Below are 20,254 nucleotides of genomic sequence, written 5' to 3' on the forward strand. Positions count from 1 at the left end.
CGTGACTGTAATCCCAGTACTTTGGGAGTCCCAGGCAGGCAGATCACAATGCCAAGAGATCGAGACCATCTGGACCAACATGGTGAAACCCTGTCTCTACTACAAACCCAAAAATTAGCTGGGTTTGGTGGCACCCACCTGTAGTTCCAGATACTTGGGAGGCTGAGGCAGGAGAATCACTTGAACATGGGAGGGAGAGGTTGCAGTGAGCCAATATCGCACCACTGCACTCCAGCCTGGCAACAGAGCAAACTCTGTCTCAAAAAAAAAAAAAAAAAAAAAAAGAAAGACTGAGATGGTTTCATGAATTATCTGTTAGGATTAAATATTAGACATTCTACCTCTAAATGTTCTCAGTTATCTTCTTTCTTTCCTTTACTCCTTGTCTTCTTTCTCTTTCCTTTTTGAATCTAAGACAATTCAATCAAGTATCTGTAAATTTTCCCTTCCCCAAACCCTGATAAAATTCTTCATATAAGATAATGAAAGACAAGGAATGGGAGAAAAACTGTTTTCTATTTGGTCAGAAGATAGAAATAATAAATGATAGTGTGTACTTAAAAGTCAAAAGTAGCTAAAAGGTATAGTGATATGATTTTCTATTTAATTTATCATACATTTCATAATTGCTAAAGAAGAGTTAGTTAATAGGGTCTAATGAAATGATATGTTATGGCCATTGGATTATGTGGTGAGAGAGAGGTACAGTAGTAGACAATGACAGAGGAGATGCTGGAGATATTGAAAATATCCTGTTTGTTTAAAGAAGGGTGTTACTTACATTAATGATTTTTAAATAAATTTTAACAATGTCTCCTTTTTGGAAAATTGCATTTTGTTTTAGAGAAAATGGGCTCCAGACCATTTAGTCACATACTTTTCTTTTAGATTTATGCTGGATTTGTTCATTTTTGCAAGTTATTGGGTGTATAGAAGCTTAAAATTAATACAATTTTCTAACAAAATATTATTTTGCACTGAGCTTTATTACGCTGATGATGCTTTTTTTTGCATTGAAATGTTTCTTCTGATTTTATAAAAGCACAAACTTTTCTGCCTTTTCTGTTGTTTACATTTTTTTTTTTGCTGTTAGCTTTTATTTCTTGTTCTTATCCTTGAATTATAACTCTTTAACACCTGACAGCTTGTAGTTCTGAATATGTATGTTTAGTCTATTTGCCCGCATTGCGTTATTTTAAAACTTACAGTTACTTATATATTTATTTTTTTGAAATGGCATCTTGCCGTGTTGTGCTGCTTGGAGAGCAGTGGTGTAATCTCAGCTCACTGCAGTTTCTGCCACCCAGGCTCAAGCAATACTCTTGCCTCAGCAATAACTGGGACTACCTACAGGCACGCATCACCACACCAGGCTAATTTCTGTATTTTTAGGTGAGATAGTGTTTCACCATGTAGCCCAGGCTGGTCTCTGACTCCTGAGCTCAAGGGATCCTCCCCTTCTCGACCTCCCAAAGTGCTGGGATTCCAGGCATGAGCCAGCGAACCTGGCCACACTTATTTAATTTTATTCTTTATAAATCTTTTCTGCCTAGGATATATAAGACTTCCTTAATCTGAGAATTCATGATTGTAACAATTTGAAACTCTTTTTCTAGTCATTAATTTAAAAATACTGCCACTTCCTGTATTCTTTTAAAATTCTGATCAGAAGTGTAGGCTTTGTCATTCTTTTCTTAAATGCCCTATAATCTCCATAATATATTAGATGCTTCTTTCTCTCTTTGCTACATTTTTTTGTAATTTTGTTAAAGTTATTTATTTTTCAATTATCTAATTAGCTTTCAACTAATTTACCCAGTGATTTTTATATTTTGTTTTCTAGATATTCTGTTGGTTCTTTTTAATACTTGCTCATCATTGAGAAGCATTATTTTTTCATACTTCTGAAGTACTGCATTATTTCTTCAAAAAGTAAATATTTTTTGGTTTGGTAAATTTTACATAGGAAATATGTTGGGGTCATCTTGTGCTTCTTATTCATGGTATCTTGTTTTTATTCATGTTTTGTGATTTTTTTAATAAAGATCTGCTTATTTCCCATAGATTTTTATTTGTGAAAGTTCTTTGAGGACTACTTTGAAGTTAAGGTCCACTATAGATCATATCTATGTATGTTTTTGTCACTTACGTGTGGCTGTTTTAAGCATTCATTGAGTTGTTTTAGACTGCTGTCTTAAAATAATGCTAAATGAGCTAAATTTCACCACTAGAGAAAAATCGTAAGTCAAAATATGTTCCAGTGAAAATTTGGGGTCCTCCCTTTGAGGCAGTTGACATTTGTATCATGGGAAGAACACCTAAAAACATTGACGTCTTTAGAAAGTTGTCAGAATAGTATGTTTCTGGAGAAATAGCTTTTGTATGTGTCAGAATATAAATGCATTAGAAAAAAATTGTGATATTATTTAATCAAACTGACCTTGAGAAAGTGAATTGAATTGTGTATGAATGATGGAATTTTTAGTTTTTCATCTGCTGTTTGAATTTTTGTTTATCAGACTGCAGTTATGTGTTATTTGAAGTTGAAAATGAGGGGAAGAACTACCATAAATAATAATATTAGAAACTGTTAGAAACTTATTTTTTATCCAGTATGATTAAGTTATTATTTGCCATTTGATGGTATAATTTCAAAATTAAGAGTTCCTCTCCTGATAAACTTTCAAGTATTTCTAGATATCTGTCACCAATAAATGTTAATCTCGGATGTTACTTCATGTTAACAGGTGTTTGCAGACCATTATAAATTACCACAAATTGTTGAAAATCTTAAACAGGAGAAGGAAGAGAGTCAAGTTAGCATCCAAAGAGAAACATGATGCTGGAAAGGGAGATTGCACTCTCAATCTGGGATAATTTCTTGCAGCAGGCTTTCAAGTACATGTCAGTGATTCAGGCTTTTCTTGGTTCTGTTCCACAGTTAATTTTTCAGATATCTATCACTCTCACTATACAAGAATGGCCTTTGGGTAGAGGTAAGTTGAGTTACTTGATGCTGAAAGACACACGAGATGAATAATGTGTACTAATATAACAGAAATTGAGAAGTTGAAATATGTAATCCCAAATTACAGTTGCACTAAATTTTTTATAAGATTGAGTTTCCATGAATTTATTTGATTACAAGATTATAAAAAGATGCTGCTGGAATCCACAGAAATTTAATATAAATAAAAGTTAGCATCAATTTATTTTATTGACCCTGAAGAGTTAAATTAAGCTTGATATAATATTTAGAGATGAAGCGGAGGAATAAGTTTTTATCTAAAACATATTTTTGTTATAATCTGCCTTGTATAAACAGCATTGCTTTTTTTTTTTTTTTTTTTTTTTTTGAGACAGAGTCTTGCTTTGTCACCTAGGCTGGAGTTCAGTGGCCCGATCTCGGCCCACTGCAAGCTCCGCCTCCCAGGTTCACACCATTCTCCTGCCTCAGCCTCCTGAGTAGCTGGGACTACAGGTGCCTGCCACCACGCCCGGCTAATTTTTTCATATTTTTAGTAGAGATGGGGTTTCACTGTGTTAGGCAGGATGGTCTCGATCTCCTGACCTTGTGATCCACCTGCCTTGGCCTCCCAAAGTACTGGGATTACTGGCATGAGCCACCGCACCCAGCCAAACAGCATTGCTTTTAATAGAAGTCAAAACTGCATGAAAATTAGAATCTGCCTAAGACTATAAAATTTTTAAAAGTCACCAGGCAAATAGTTCTGTATATTTTATTTTAAATTTTTACCTTAGATACAGGGAGTATATGTACAGTATACATATAGGTTTGTTACATGGGAATATTTTGAGATACTGAGGTTTTGAGTGTGGATCCCATCACCCAGGTAGTAAGCATAGTATACAATAGGGAGTTTTTTTTTAGCCCACCCTGTTCTTCCCTCCACCCAATAGTGGTCGACAAGGTCTGTTATTTCCATATTTATGTTCAGATGTGCTGAATGTTCAGCTTCTGCTTATGAGTAATAAATCTATTTGGTTTTCTATTCCTGAAATGATTTGCTTAGGATAATGGCCTCCACCTGCATTTATGTTGACGCAAACGACATGATTTATTTATTTTGTATGGCTGCACAGTATTCCAAGTACACATACATGGAATACTATGCAACCATATGAAAGAAATTAATCAATTATTTTCCATATCCAATGTACCGTTGACATGCACCTGAGTTGATCCCATGTCTTTGCTATGGTGAATAGTGCAGCAATAAACATACGACTGCATGTGTCTTGGACATAGAATGATTTATATTCCTTTGGGTTCATACCCACTAATGGGATTGCTGGGTTGAAATGTTAGCTCAGTATTAAATTCTTTGAGAAACTTCCAGAGTGCTTTCCACAATAGCTGATCTAAGTTACACTTCTATCAGCAGTGTGTAAGCATTCCTCTTTCTCAGCATCCTCACCCAGCATGAGTTGGTTTTTGACATTTTAATAGTAGCCATTTTTGCTGGTGTGAGATACTATCTCATTGTGGTTTTGATTTGCATTTCTCTGGTGATTACTGATGCTGAAATTGTGGGGGTTTTTGTTGTTGTTGTTGTTGTTGTTTTTTTTTTTTTTTGAGATGGAGTTTCACTCTTGTTGCCAAGGCTGGAGTGCCCTGGCATGATTTTGACCCACTGCAACCTCCACCTCCCAGATTCAAGTGATTCTCCTGCCTCAGCCTCCCGGGTAGCTGTGATTGCAGGCATGTGCCAACATGCCCAGCTAATTTTTACATTGTAAAACCTTGTAGAAACAAGGTTTTGCTATATTGTCCAGGCTGGTCTTGAACTCCTGACCTCAGGTTATCCACCCAACTCGGCCTCCCAAAGTGCCGGGATTATAGGGGTGAGCCACCGCACATGGACTTATGCTGAGCAGTTTTTCATATGCTTGTTGGCCACTTCTATGTCTTCTTTTGAGAAGTGTCTGTTCATTTTCTTTTACCTATTTTTTTTTTTTTTTTGAGACAGAGTCTCACTCTGTGGCCTAGGCTGGAGTGCAGTGGTGCAATCCTGGCTCACTGCAAGTTCCGCCTCCTGGGTTGATGCCATTCTCCTGCCTCACCCTCCCAAGCAGCTGGGACCACAGGTGCCCACCACCATGCCCAGCTAAATTTTTTTTTTTGTATTTTTAGTAGAGATGGGGTTTCACCGTGTTAGCCAGGATGGTTTTGATCTCCTGACCTCGTATTCTGCCTGCCTTAGCATCCCAAAGTGCTGGGATTACAGGCATGAGCCACTGCCCTTGGCCACTTTTACATATTTTTTAACAGAGTTATTTGTTTTGTGCTTGTTGATTTAAGTTCTCTATAGATTCTGGATCTTAAGCCTTTGCTTGATGCATAGTTTGCAAATATCTTCTCCCATTGTGTAGGTTGTCTGTTTGCTCTGTTTACAGTTTCTTTTGCTGTGCAGAAAACTTTTAATTTAATTAGGTCCCAATTTTCTATTTTTGTGTTTTATGCAAAATTTAATTTAGGGACTTAGCTAAATTCTTTTTGCCACTATCAGTGTTTAAAATAATACTTCCTAGGTTATTTTCCACAATTTTTATAGGTTGAGGTCTTACATTTAAACATTTCATCCATTTTGAGTTAATTTTTGTATATGGTGAAAGGCAGGAGTTCAGTTTAATTCTTCTACATATGGCTAGCCAGTTATCCTAGATTCATTTATTTAAAAGGGAATCTTTTTCACATTGCCTATTTCATTGGCCTTGTCAAAGATCAGATAGTTGTAGGTGTGTGGCCTTATACCTGGGCTCCATGACCTGTTTTCTTGGTCTCTGTGTCTGTTTTTGCACCAGTGCTAAGCTGTTTTTGTTACTGCAGCTTTTAAGTGTAGTTTGAAGTCAGGTAGAGTAACATCACTGGCTTTGTTATTTTTGCTTATGGTTGCTTTGACTAATTGGGCTTCTTGTTGCTGTTCCACATGAAATTTAGAATAGAATTTTTTCTAATTTTGTGAAGAATGACATTGGCAGTTTGACAGGAATTGCATTAAATAATTTGAGCTTCTGCCTATTCAGTATGATGTTGTCGATGGGTTCATTATAGAAGACTCTTATTATTTCAAGTACATTCTTTTGATGCTTAATGTGTTGAGTTTATCATGAAGAGATGTTTGACTTTATCAATCCCTTTTTCTGTTTTGGTTTTTTGCTTTTGATTCTGTTTATGTGGTGATCACATTTATTGATTTGGATATGTCGAGCCAGCTTTGCATTCCAGGAATAAAGCCTACTGTGATTGTGGTGTACTAGCTTTTTGATGCACTTTGAGATCCAGTTTGCTGAGATTTTGTTAAGGATTTTTTCATCTGTGTTCATGAGGGATATTGGACAGAAGTTTTCTTGTGTCTCTGCTAGGTTTTGGTATCAGGCTGATGCTGGGCTAATAGAATCTGGGCTCACAGATTGAGATGGGAAAAAGGCCCCTTCACCTTTTGTTTGAATAATTATAATCACATTGTTATGAATTCTTTGTACATCAGGAAAAATTTGGCTATGAATTCATCTGCTCCAGGGATTTTTTAAAAAAAGTATTGGTAGGTTATTTAGCACCTAAACAATTTAAGGCATAGATAATGGCCTATTCAGAGTTTCAATCTCTTCTTGATTTAGTCTTGGGAGATTGTGTGCTTCCAAGAATTTATCTGTTTCCTCTAGAATTTCTAATTTGTGTGCATAGAGTTGTTCACAGTTGTCTCTGAGGATCTTTTGTATTTCTGTGGGATCAGTCATATACTGCCTATATTGTTTTGATTGTGCTTCTTTGGATTTTCTTGTCCCTTTTTTTTTTTTGAGACTGAGTTTTTTTCTGTCACCAGGGTTGCAGTTCAGTGACGTGATCTTGGATCACTGACACCTCCACCTCCCAGGATCAAGCAATTCTCATGCCTCAGCCTCCTGAGTAGCTGGGATTACAGGCATGCACCTCCATGCCTGGTTAATTTTTGTATTTTTAGTAGAGACAGGGTTTTACCATGTTGTCCCAGCTGATCTCAAGCTCTTAACCTCAAGTGATCCTCCCATGTCATCCTCTGAAAGTACTGGGATTACAGAGGTGAGTCATCATAGGCAGCATTTATTTTTTGTTTTTTTTGTTTTGTTTTGTTTTTTGTCTTTGTTAATTTAGATAGCACACTATCCATTTATTTATTTATTTTATTTTCAAAGGCCAACTCTTGGTTTGGTTTAAGTGATCTTTTATATTTATTTTGCATCTCAGTTTCATTAACTTCTCTAGCTTTAGTTATTTTCTTCTGCTAGATTTGGTGTTGGTTCCCCCTCCCTCCCAGTTCCTTTAGGTGCAAAGTTAAATTGTTAATTTGAGGTTTTTCTAACTTTTTTGATGAAGGCATTAAAGGGCTATAAACTTTCCACTTAACCCTGCTTTGGCTGCATCCCAGAGATTTGGGAAAGTTTTTCTTATTTTCATTTATTTCAAATAATTATTTTAATTTCTGCCTTAATTTTTATGTTCACCTGGGAGTTATTCCGATGTAAGTTGTTTGATTTCCCTGTATTTTTGTATTTTGAGAGATCTTCTTGGTATTGATTTCTATTTTTATTGCACCATGGATCAAGACTGTGCTTTGTGTGATTTGTTTCTTTTGAATTGAATGAGGCTTGCCTTAGTAAATTGCTCAGAGTCAATCTTAGGCTATATTCTGTGTGCAGATGAGAAGAATGACAATTCTTTGTCATGGGTGGCATGCTCATTCTGTAGATGTGTGTTAGTTCCAGTTGGTCAGGTGCTGAGTTTAAGTCCAGAGTTTCTTTGCTGTCTTTTCATAGGTCAAGAAGAACTTGTTCTACAAATTGGTGCTCCATTTTTATATGTATGTGTATTTAGGACAGTGCTTGATTGTACCCATTATTATTATGTAATGACCTTCATTGTCCTTTTCAATTTTCAGTGGTTTCACATCTGTTTTCCTGCTCTCTTTGTTTTCCATTAGCATGATAGATCTTACCTGCTCCTTTACTTTGAGGGTATGGGTGTCATTGGATGTGAGATGAGTGCCTTGAAGGCCACAGATGGTTGGGTTTTGTCTTTTTATTCAGCCTACCACTGTGTGTCATTCAAGGTTAGTATTGATATGTATGATTTTGATCCTGTTATGTTGTTAGCTGGTTGATAGGTAGACTTTGTTGTACAGCTGCTTTAAAGTGCATGTGTCCTTGCTCTTAAGTGTGCTTTAGTGAGAGCAGATACCATTCTTTCAAATGCATGTTTGGCATTCCCTTGAGGATGTGTTGAAAGTCTAATCTACTTCAAGTGTATGCCCTTAGCATTTGTTTGTCTGAGAAGAATTTTATTTCTTTTTTTCTTATGAATCTTAGTTTGGTGGGATATAAAATTATTGGATTTTTTTTTTAATGTTGAAAATAGGCCCCCAGTCTCTGGTTTCTGCTAAGAGGTCTGCTGCCATCCTGATGGTGTTCTCTCTATAAGTGACCTACCACTTCTCTCTAGCTGCATTTATATTTTCATGTTTGTTTCCTTTCTTTCTTTTGTTTGTTTGCTTGTTTCTTTTTGCACTGACCTTGGTGAATCTGATGACTCTGTGCCTTGGGAATGGTCATCTTACATAGCATCTGGCTGGGGTTCTCTATTTTATTTGGATTTGGATGTTGACCTCTCTAGTGTGATGAGGAAGACTTTCATGACTGTCTCCTCAAATTTGTTTTTCAGCTTGCTTATTCTTTCTCCTTTTCTCTCTGGAATGCTGGTGAGTCAAGTCATAGATTTGGTCGCTTTACATAACTCCACTATTTCTTGGATGTTTTATTCATTTTGAATTATTTTTGCTTTATTATTGTTTGACCAAGTTGATTTGAAGAACCAGTCTTGGAGCTCTGAAATTCTTTCCTCAGCTTGGTCTATTCCCCTCTTAACACTTCCATTTGTATTATAATGTTCTTATTGAGAAGTTTTCAGCTGAAGAAGTCAATTTTTGGTCTTTCTTTAAGTGGCTATTTCATCTTTCAGCTCTTGAATTTCTTTATTGCATTGCTTGGTTTTCTTGGGTTGATTTGAAATTTTAATAACTTACAGTAAATGTTGAAAGAGACCCAAAACGACATGCTGACTTTAGATATTCAGAAAATTTGATTGTAAATTCTCAGGCAAGGAGTTTTGCCTCTTTGACAGCCTATTTGATGGTCACCAGGTGGTCTTTGCTCCCATATAAATTCCTCAGATAAGAAGTTTTGTCTCTGGGTGGTCTGTTTTATGGTCATCAGATGATTTCTGCTCTCCTCAATAACATGATTGTAGTGGCAGTTACCTGAGTCTATACACCTAAATAACATGAAATAGAACCCCCAACACAAACACTGAACCAATATCAGTTTTCTCTTAAACTGTGTACTGGAATTATGCAAAATTATTTAAAATGCAGCCTTTGGGGGAATATGTAAGTGTACATTGAACATGTCTGCACTGTCTTTGCACCTTTTCAGTACCCTATTATGTCAAATTCAAAAAATAGTCATCAGAGCCAGGGGCAGTGGCCCATGCCTGTAATCCCAGCCCTTTGGGAGGCTGAGGCGGACAGATCACCTGAGGTCAGGAGTTAGAGACCAGCCTGGCCAACATGGAGAAACCTTGCCTCTACTAAAAATACAGAATTAACCATGTGTGGTGGAGCATGCCTGTAATCCCAGCTACTGGGGAGGCTGAGGCAGGGGAATCGCTTGAAACCGGGAGGCAGAGGTTGCGGTAAGCCAGGATGGCACCATTGCACTCCAGCCTGGGAAACAACAGCAAAACTCCACCTCAAAAAATAAAATAAAAAATAAAAAATAGTCACCAGGAATGTAGACATTTAGATATATGTTGTTCAAGTATACACGAAGAGGAAGATAACTAGTTGAATAGATGCATGTTGATTATCTGCAAAAGTAAAATAAAATCAAAACATTTTTATTTGGCATTTAAGAGGGAAGTGCTGATTGCAACATGTAAAACGAAGGTAATCATTTTTTATTTTCAGAGTTGATAAATATAGATGAACAAAACACCACTAAAAGACATGGAATATATAGTATTTTATTACAAAGATGTCATTTGACATCAGATGTCATTTGAAATTCTTTCATAACAAGGGAAGTTTTTAGCATATATGTGAACAACAAACTAAGACTAAGAAGTTGTTTGTCAAATAAATAGATATTTGACAAGTGGGCATTCAAACCAAATGAGAAGCAGTTAGGTACATGTTTACATGTGTCCAAAATTATTGAAGTTTATGGGACCTTCAGCAGTAAAACAAATGATGGCTGAATAAACCTGTAACTATACAACCACAACCATATCCCATGGGATAGGATCTATAGTTGGAAATTTTTTTACAAATAAGTTGTACTAGCTTCATGGCATTAGATGCAGTTTTCATTGTATGCAGAGATCTGTAGACTGTGTGTATTTGTGTGTTCACTTTTCCTATTACCACTAATATTTTTAACAAGATTCATAATTATTTGCTTTCTATTAACTGACAAAACGTAGACGGACACCTATTTATAAACATATGAAAATTGTGTTAGTGTAGGCCAGGCACGGTGGCTCACACCTGTAATCCCAGCACTTTAGGAGGCCAAGGTGGGTAGATCACATGAGGTTAAGGTTTCAAGGCTAGCTTGGCCAACATGGTGAAGCCCTGTCTGTCTCTACTAAAAATACAATAATTAGCTGGACATGGTAGCAGGTACCTGTAATCTCATCTACTCAGGAGGCTGAGGCAAGAGAATGGCTTGAACCCAGCAGGCAGAGGATGCAATGAGCTGAGACAGTGCCATTGCACTACAGCCTGGGGAACAAGAGCAAACCTCCATCCCCTCCAACAACAACAACAACAACAACAACAACAACAACAACAGCAAAAAAAAAAAACAAGAAAAAAACAAAAAGAAAATGGTACCAGTGGTCAGTGTAATACAATTTTATGGTGTGGCTGTTTTTCCCCTTTAGTCTCAGAGTCAGTCTCTCTCTCTCTCTCTCTCTCACTGCCTGTCTCTCTCCCTCTCTCTCCTCCCCCCGCCTCCTTTCTTTCTCTATTTTTTTTTTTACATCGACAGGTTACATTGTATGTTTTTATTGTGTACAAGATGATGTTAGAGGTATATATATGACATGGAATAGTTAAATCCAGAAAATTAACAAATGCATTTTCTCACATAGTTATCTCTCTTTTTTTTTTTTTTTTGGTAAGAGCAATTAACATCCATTCTGTGTATATATTTCAACAATATACCTTCACTAACTGTAGTGACCCTCCTATACAATAGATCTCTTTAAATCTATTACTCCTATCTGACTGTAATTATAAATCTTTTGTTAAAATTCTCCTCATTCTTTCTTTTCCTATAACCACTCCAGTCTCTGGTAACCATTGTTTCACTCTCTGTATCCACAGAGCCTTTTTTTTTTCTTGTAAGTTTTGTCATAAAAGTGAGACCTTTTTTTTCACTCAACGTAATGTTCTCCAGGTTCATCCCTGTTGCTGCAGATGAGAATTTCTTTCTTTTTTATAGCTGAATACTATTCCACTGTGTATATGTACCACATTTTCTTTATGTATTCATTCACTGATGTACACTTGTGGTGATTCTGTATCTTGCTTACTGTGAATAATGCTGAAATAAACATAAGAGTGTATATATCGCTTCAACATACTGGATTCAATTCATTTTGATACATTTTCAAAAGTGGAATTTCTGGATAATGCATTAGTACTAACTTCTAATTTTTGACGAAGCTCCAAACTGTTCATGGAGTAAAATGGGTTTAGTGATGTATAATGGGTGTAATAATTTACATTATCACCCATAGTGTGCAAGAGTTTTCCTTCCTCCATATTCTTTTGTTTTTGTTTTTTATTTCAATGTTTCTTTTTTCTTTTTATTCTTTAAATAATGACCATTCCAACCAGGATGAGGTGAAGTGTCATACTGGTTTTGATTTGCACTTCTTCTTTTGAATAATGCCTTTTGAGAAAGGCCTATTAAGAGATCTATTTTCTTTATAGAGAATTGTTTATTTTTTTCTTTCTAATTTTTAAAATTTAACTTCTATTTTAGTTTTAGGGCTACATATGCACATTTGTTATATAAGTAAACTTGTATGCTAGGGGTTTGTTGTACAAATTATTTCATCACCCAGGTATTAAGCCTAGTGTCCATTAGTTGTTTTCACTTATGTTCTCCCTTCTCTCACTCTGTAGCCTCCAACGGGCCACAGTGTGTGTTGTTTCCCTCTATTCGTCCATATGTAATCATAATTTAGCTCCCAGTTATAAGTGAGAACATGTGGTATTTGTTTGTTTTGCTTTTGAATATTTTTAAAGTTCCTTGTATATTTTAATTAACCCCTTGTCTGATGTATAATTTGCAAATATTTGCTCTCATTCTATCACTCTGATTTTTTTTTTTTTTTCCTGTGTGGAAGCTTTCTAGTAGATGAAACCTCATTTGTGTGTTGGTGGTTTTGTTGCTTGTGGTTTTGAAGTCTTATCCAAAAAAAAAAAAAAAAAAAAAAAAAGAATCCTTGCCCAGACCAAGGTCATTATGTTTGCCCTGTGTTTTATTAGGTTTGACAGTTTAGGGTTTTCACTACATATTTATTTTTAAATGTTTTTAAAAATGTATTTTTACAGATGAAGTCTCACTGTATTGCCTAGGGTTAGTGCAGTGGCATGAGTGTGGCATGCTACAGCCTTGAACTCCTAGGTTCAGGTGATCCTCCTCACTCAGACCCCTGAGTAGCTGGAACTGTAAGTACATGCCACTGCACTAGGCTTTTTAGTGTATTTGAGTTATTTTTTGTGTGTGGTAAGAGATAGGGTTCTGATTTTGTTTTTCTGCATGTAGCTCTCTTGTTTTCCCAGCACCACTTATTGAAGAGACTGACTTTTCCTCATTTTGTGTTCTTGGCACCTCTGTAGAATATCAGTTGGCTATCCATGTGTGGATTTATTTGTGCTCACTATATTCAGTTGCATTGTTTTATAGCATTGTGATGCCTCCAGCTCTATGGGTTCATTCCCCAAACCCATGGCCATCTTCAGGATTGCTTTGGCTATTCAGGGCTTTTTTTTTCTGTGGTTTCATATTAATTTTGAAATTTTTTCTATTTCTGTGAAAAATGCCATTGGTGTTTTGATAGAGATTGCATTGAATCTGTGGACTTATTTGGGTCCTATAAACATTTTATCCACATTACTTTTTTCCAATCAATTAGCATAGATATCTTTCCATTGATTTATGTTATTTTAATTTTTGATCAATACTTCATAATTTTCAGAATGCAGATTATTTTCTACCTCCTTGGTAAAACTTACTCCAAAGGTTTTTTGTTTATTCATTCATTTTCCCATAGCTATTGTAAGTGGGATTATTTTCTTGAGGGTTTTTTGTAGACATTTTGGTATTAGTATATGAAAATGCTACTTAATTTGTATGTTGATTTTGTAAACTGAAACTCAACTGATTTTCTGAGATAGTTCTAACTGCTTTTTAGTGGTGTATTTAGGGATTTCCACATTATATCATTAGGAAATATGGTCAATTTTACTTCTTTCTTTTCAATTTGGGTACCTTTTCCTTCTCTTTTCCAGTTGCTCTGGCTAAAGACTTTCAGGATTATGTTAATATAAGCAGTTAAAAGGAACTTCTTAGTCTCCTTTCAGATCTTCAGAGAGAAGCTTTCAACTTTGAACTCCCATTGAGTGTGATGTTAGCTATGGGTTTGTCATGTAAAGCATTATTTGGTTATTCTTGTTTATGTCATTTGTTGTGTTGAGTTACAGTTGTTCTGTGCATAATTTGTTGAGAGATTTTATTATAAGAAGATGATGAATTTTGTCAAATGGCTTTTTTATTTATTGAAATGACCACCTAGATTTTGTTATTTGTTTTGTTGATGTATGACATTTAATGATTCTTGTGTATTAAGCCATTCTTGTATTCCTGCAATCTCACTTGATCATGGAAAATCATGAATGATTTTCTAAATGTGCATTATAATTCAGTTTCCCAGTATTGTGTTGAGGATTTTTACAATATGTTAATCAGGTATATTAGCCTGTAGTTTTCTCTTCTTTGTTGTGTCCTTGTCTGGTTTTGTATTGAGCATAATGCTGGCCCCACAGAATGAACTGAAACAGTTCACATATCTTCTTTTTTTTATTTTTTCTGCTAGGTTAAAAAGAATTGATAGTAGTCATTTTTTAGTGGTAGGTAGAATGCAGCAGTTAGTCTATCAGGTCCTGGGCATTTCTTTGATGGGTAACTTTTTATTGCTGATTTGATTTCTTACCATTAATTTGTTTCTGGGTGTCAGTAATGACATCTCTTTTTTTGTCTCTGATTATATTTATTAGGGACTTTTTTTACTTTTGATTTTAGCTTTTTGTTTTTCTAATTCTTTGGTTTGGTGTATTTGGTATCTTCCTTTTGATGAAGACATTTATTGCCATAACTTTCCCTTTAAAACTGCTTTGGTCGTATCCAGTAGGTTTTGATGTGTTCTGTTTCTATTTTTGTCTCAAGAAATATGGTATTTTCTGTGTAATGTCTTCATTGACTCACTGGTTGTTCAGGAGTATGTTATTTAATTTTCATTTACTTATGAATTAGTGATATCAGAAGAAATACCCTGTATGACTTTGATCTCTTCAAATTCATCAAGATGTGTTTTTTGGCCTAATGTATGATATATCCTGGAAAATGTTCCATGTATGCAGTAGAGAAGAATGTGTATTCTGTAACTCTTTGATGGATAGTTCTGTAACTGTTTTGTCCATTTGCCCTACAGTGCATTTTAATCTGATGTTTACTTACTGATTTTCTGTCTGCATGATCTATTCATTGCTGAAAGTAAGGTGCTGAAGTTTTCTATTACTGCCTTGTAGTTTTTTTCTCCCTTTGCATCTATTAATATTTACATTATATATATATGCATATATCAAATATATAGGCATATTCCTGATATTTTCTTTTTTATCCTGCTTAATTCTGTATGCTCTCCTTGTCTTTGATATTTGTTGATTTGATTATATTAAGCCATGGCGATATTATTTGGATTTAATCTTATTGGAAGACTTCGATATTCCTTTACCTGAACATTTATATTTTTATTTAGATTTAGAAATTTTATTGTTATTATTTCTCTGAATAGGTTTTTACTTTTTTTCCTACAATATGCTTTTTTTTTTTTTTTTTTTTTTTGAGATGGAGTTTTGCTCTTGTTGCCCAGGCTGGAGTGCAATGGCGTGATCTTGGCTCAATGCAACCTCCATGTTCTGGATTCCATGATTATCCTGCCTCAGCCTCTTGAGTAGCTGGGATTACAGGTGTCCACCAACCACACCTGACTAATTTTTGTATTTTTAGTAGAGACACAGTTTCACCATGTTGGGCACTCTGCTCTCAAACTCCTGACCACATGTGATCCACCCGCCTCTGCCTCCCAAATAGCTGTGATTACAGGCATGAGCCATTGCACCCAGCTTTTCCTTGAACACCAGTGACTAATACATTTGTTCTTTGGATGTTATCCCATAAATCCTATGAACTTTGTAGGTTTCTATTTTTTATTCTGACTGTATATTTTTAATTGACCTGTCTTTGAGTTTTTCTGCTTGACCACTTCTGTCATTGCTCTAAATTGCATTTTTTTAATTTTATTGTGTTTTTATCTTCAACATTTCTGTTAGTTTTTTCCTCCCATTAGTTCAATCTCCTTGCTAAGTTTCTCTGATAAATTTCTGAATTGTTTGTGTTTTCCTTAAGTCCACTACATTGTCTTAAAATAAGTATTTTGAATTTTTTGTCAGGCTATGTGTCCATGCCCATCTCTTTCGGGTCACTCACAACTGGCACCTTATTTTGTCCACTTGGTGCCATGATGTTCGCGTCATTGATCCTGATCTTTGTGACTATGCATTGTTGTCTGCACAATGATGTAGGTGCCTGATTCAGTGTTCATGGTTGGGCTTTGTTTGGAAACTTCTTTCTACAGTAAGCCTGTCCAGAGATTCATGGCAAGAAGAAGAAGGAAACTAAGGTCTTTAAGTCTATGATAGCTTCACTGCTGGTAGAAGAAGTAATGCCTAGACTTTGGTGGCTGAAGTAATTTGACCACCAAAGCTGACTCAGTGCCAGATTGCACCTGTAGCCCACAGTAGAGCACTGGATGCACTCAAGGCCTGCAGCTGCCATGGTCTTCCCTCTGAGGTTTATTCAGTCAACCAGTAGGAATATTGACTGGAACTCGACTCCATCCTGCTGAGGCCACAGTTTCTCATCTGTTGTCAGGAGGGCTCTAGAAGTTTGCCCCTTGATATCATCCTCCCAAAGTGCTGGGGTGAAGGGACAGACAAATAAAGACCCAAGTGAAAGTCCTATGTTTACTTCCTGGGCTCAAGCAGTCTTCCCACTGCAGCCTACTGAATAGCTGGGACTACAGGCATGTGCCACCATGCCTGGCTAAATTTGTGTATGTGTGTGTGTGTGCGTGTGTGTGTGTGTGTGTTTTGTAGAGACAGGTTTTCACCATGTTACCCAGGTTGTTCTTGAACTCCTGGGCTCTAGTGATCCATTCACCTCAGCCTCCTAAAGGTAGGATTACAAGTATGAGTCACCATACCTGGCCACATTTTACTTTCAAACATTTAATTTGTAGATCATTTATTATATTCAGTCTCATTTCTCACAAATGCAGTTATAATGCTAATGTTTTAGAGTTTCACTTTGAGTATTCCTGAAGGAATACATGGTGTGTTAATATTCATTTTCTAAACGGTGTTAGAAAGTGAATAATAAATTTAGATGAGGAATGACTATTTTACTATTTGGCCTCTTTTTGTTTTCTGGCTTAAGTTCATTGTGTATGAAGAGTGTTTTTTGTTAGTGTTTATTTGTTGTTTGTTTGTTTTTTGAGATGGAGTCTTGCTCTGTCACCCAGGCTGGAGTCCAGTGGTACTATCTTGTTTCACTGCAACCTCTTCCTCTTGGGTTCAAGTAATTGCCCTGCCTCAGCCTCTCGAGTAGCTGGGTCTATGCCCAGATTTTTTTTTGTATTTTCGGTAGAGATGGGGTTTCACTGTGTCACCCAAAATGATCTTGATCTCCTGACATCGTGATACACCCACCTCAGCATCCCAAAGTACTGGGATTACAGGTGTGAGCCACGGTGCCCAGCTGAAGAGTATATTTTTTTAACCTGCATGTATACGTAAAATGAATTTTTTCTCTTTCAACTGAATGTAGCACAAAAGTGCTTAAACCAATTATTCAACTACTTCATAATTTTAGTTTTCTTCCATGTGCTTATTTGTCTAATTACTGAGAGAACAATGTTGAAATTAAATTAATTTTGCTTATGAAAAAGTTTCTCATAAAATTGTGTGGATACATACAATCACACATATGCACACACACTTCTTAATTTCTGTAACTTTTTATTTTTTCTGCTTCTGTAGTACCTTATATTCCATCACTCAGCAGAATCTGTCAGCTCCACTTCCAGGATTTACTTTAACTCCACAGCTTATTTCTTCTTTTCTGTTACCACCATAGTCTAAAACACAGTTTATATTACATTAGTCTCCTATTTCACATGCTAGCTTCCTACTTGACACTCTTAACTTTCTATAAAGAATGGAACTGTCTTTTCAATGTCTAATTCAGGTAATTTTTTAAATTGAGACTGCTTTCTATGTGTTGTCACACCTTATAGCATCAGATCTGAATGTGTCTCTCCCATTTTATCTGTGCCAGTCTTCTCTTTGAGGGCATGTGTATATACATGTATAAATGTAGATATGTATGTATTTGCTTATTATTTGTTTTTCCAAGGTGTAGTATATGTTTTTCATGCCTATACTTACTGTATCCCTGAAAATGGAAGATTAATAAACCTTTTTTTTTTTATAAGTAAATGGTTTTCTAAAGGAGGCAGGTGAGGAAGAATGTATCTTAAAATGGCAAATTTAAAAAAGAAAGTGGCCATTACTAATGAAAAATATTCTCTAACATTTTCATGTTTGTCTTTAATAGCATTGCTGATGACATGTTCCCTGTTATCAGTTACTTATGGGGCCATTCACTGCAATATACTGGCCATCCAGATCAGCAATGATGATACTACCATTAAGCTACAGCCTATAGAATTCATCTGTGTCATGATATGACATTTTTTGGAGGTTATCTCACGTGTAGTGACTCTGGCATTTTTCACTGCATCTCTGAAACTGAAGAGCCTACCCTTTTTGTTAATCATATATTTTGTATCATTCTTGGCACCATGGCTGGAGTTTTGGAAAAGTGGAGCTCATCTTCCTAGCAACACAGAAAATAATTCCAGCATGGTGGGTACAGCACTGATGCTTGTCTTGATCACACTACTATATGCTGTCATCAACTTCTCCTGCTGGTCAGCAGTGAAACTGCAGTTGTCAGATGAGGAAATAATTGACAGGAGACAGAGGTGGGGCCATAGAATCCTACACTACAGCTTTCAGTTTTCAGAAAATGTGATAGTGATATTGGTATTTAGGTTCTTCGGAGGGAAAACTTTGCTGAATTGTTGTGATTCATTAAATGCCATGCAGCTCATCATAACCTACCTATTGGCCATTGGCTTTATGCTCCTCTTCTATCAGTATTTGTGCCCAAGGTGGTCAGGCAAAGTGTTGCCAGGACATACTGAAAATCAGCCAGAAGCACTGTAATATTATGTAAACATCTAGAAAAAACTCAAAAGGATAAAAGTAAACAGCTGAGGAATTACTATCACTCCTGGAGTAGGGTTGGATATTTTTCAATCAAAAAAAGTAGACATATTCATAAAATATACATATATACTTTCACAGAACAATGAGTAAAGATGCTGAATGTGACTTTGTTAAGAGGCTCTTAAATTAAAAAAATATATACACAGCAAAATGTTCGAAGTGGTTTCTAATAAAATTCATTTATCTCCTGTGAATGTGCCTTAGTAATTTTTGTTTTCTTAACTATAATTATACAATTCATTAAATAAAACAAAATGAAAAATCCATCTGGATCCAAAAACTGAGCAGGAAAAATAACCATAATGCATTTTTCACCTAGTATGTTTTTGGAAACTATGCCTTTAACAGGTGTTTGTAGCATATACATTATCAGTGAACATGTTTTCTTCAGAAAGAGTATTTACCACAGGCTTTATTCTGTACTTAAGGAGAACCCGAAAGGCAAGTCTTATGAGACTGCTCCTATTTATATTAATTTAGGGTAACTAAGGTATTTCTCATTGAACTTTGACTAACAGAAAGCAATTCATATTAATGCATTTTAAAGCACAAAAACTTTTCAATTAAAATAAATAATCATGTTAATAATTTGAAATATGAATTTACATTCCTACCAATAGTGCACAAGGATTCTCTTTGCTCTACATTCTCAATAACACTTCTCATCTTTCATCTTCATGATAATAGCTGTTCTAACATTTTTGAGAGAAGGTGCATTGTTGGTTTTAATTTGCATTTCCCTAATGATTGGTGGAGAAGCATTATTAAATATACAGTTGTTCAAAAATTGGCCAGGCATAGTAGCGCACACCTGTAATTCCAGCTACTAGGGAGGCTGAGGCAGGAGAATTGCTTGAACCTACAGGGTGGAGGTTTCAGTGAGCCAAGATCGCACCACTGCACTCCAGCCTGGGTGACAAAGTGATACTCTGTCTCCAAAAAATAAATTAAAAAATAAATGAATAAGGCCGGGCTTGATGGCTCACACCTGTAATCCCAGCACTTTGGGAGGCCAAGATGGGCAGATCATGAGGTCAGGAGATGGAGACCATCCTCGCTAACACGATGAAACCCCGTCTCTACTAAAAATACAATAAAAATTAGCTAGGTGTGTTGGCATGCACCTATAGTCCCAGCTATTCAGGAGGCTGAGCTAGGAGAATCCCTGGAACCTGGGAGGCGCAGGTTGTGGGGAGGCAAGATCATGCCACTGCACTCCAGCGTGGGTGACAGAGTGAGGCTCCATCTCAAAATTAATAAATTAAATAAATAAATAAAATAAATGAATAAATAAAATTAAACACAGTTAAACATAGACTTGACCATTTTTGTCTTTTTTTAGAAACATAAATTCAGGTCCTTTGCCCATTTTTAATAGGCTTACTTGATTTTTGTTGTTGTTAAGTGGTGTGAGTTTCTTGTATGTATTT

At 35.9% G+C, this 20,254-nt stretch overlaps 1 pseudogene; it reads left to right on the forward strand.

The window, feature by feature from the left end:
- Window positions 1-18,935, forward strand: part of LOC735503 (XK-related protein 3-like) — a 37,866-nt pseudogene extending 18,931 nt beyond the window's left edge.
- Window positions 18,936-20,254: the final 1,319 nt, after the last annotated feature.

The sequence above is a fragment of the Pan troglodytes genome, chromosome Y, assembly GCF_028858775.2.
Source record: "Pan troglodytes isolate AG18354 chromosome Y, NHGRI_mPanTro3-v2.0_pri, whole genome shotgun sequence".
In the NCBI taxonomy this organism is placed as follows: domain Eukaryota; kingdom Metazoa; phylum Chordata; class Mammalia; order Primates; family Hominidae; genus Pan; species Pan troglodytes.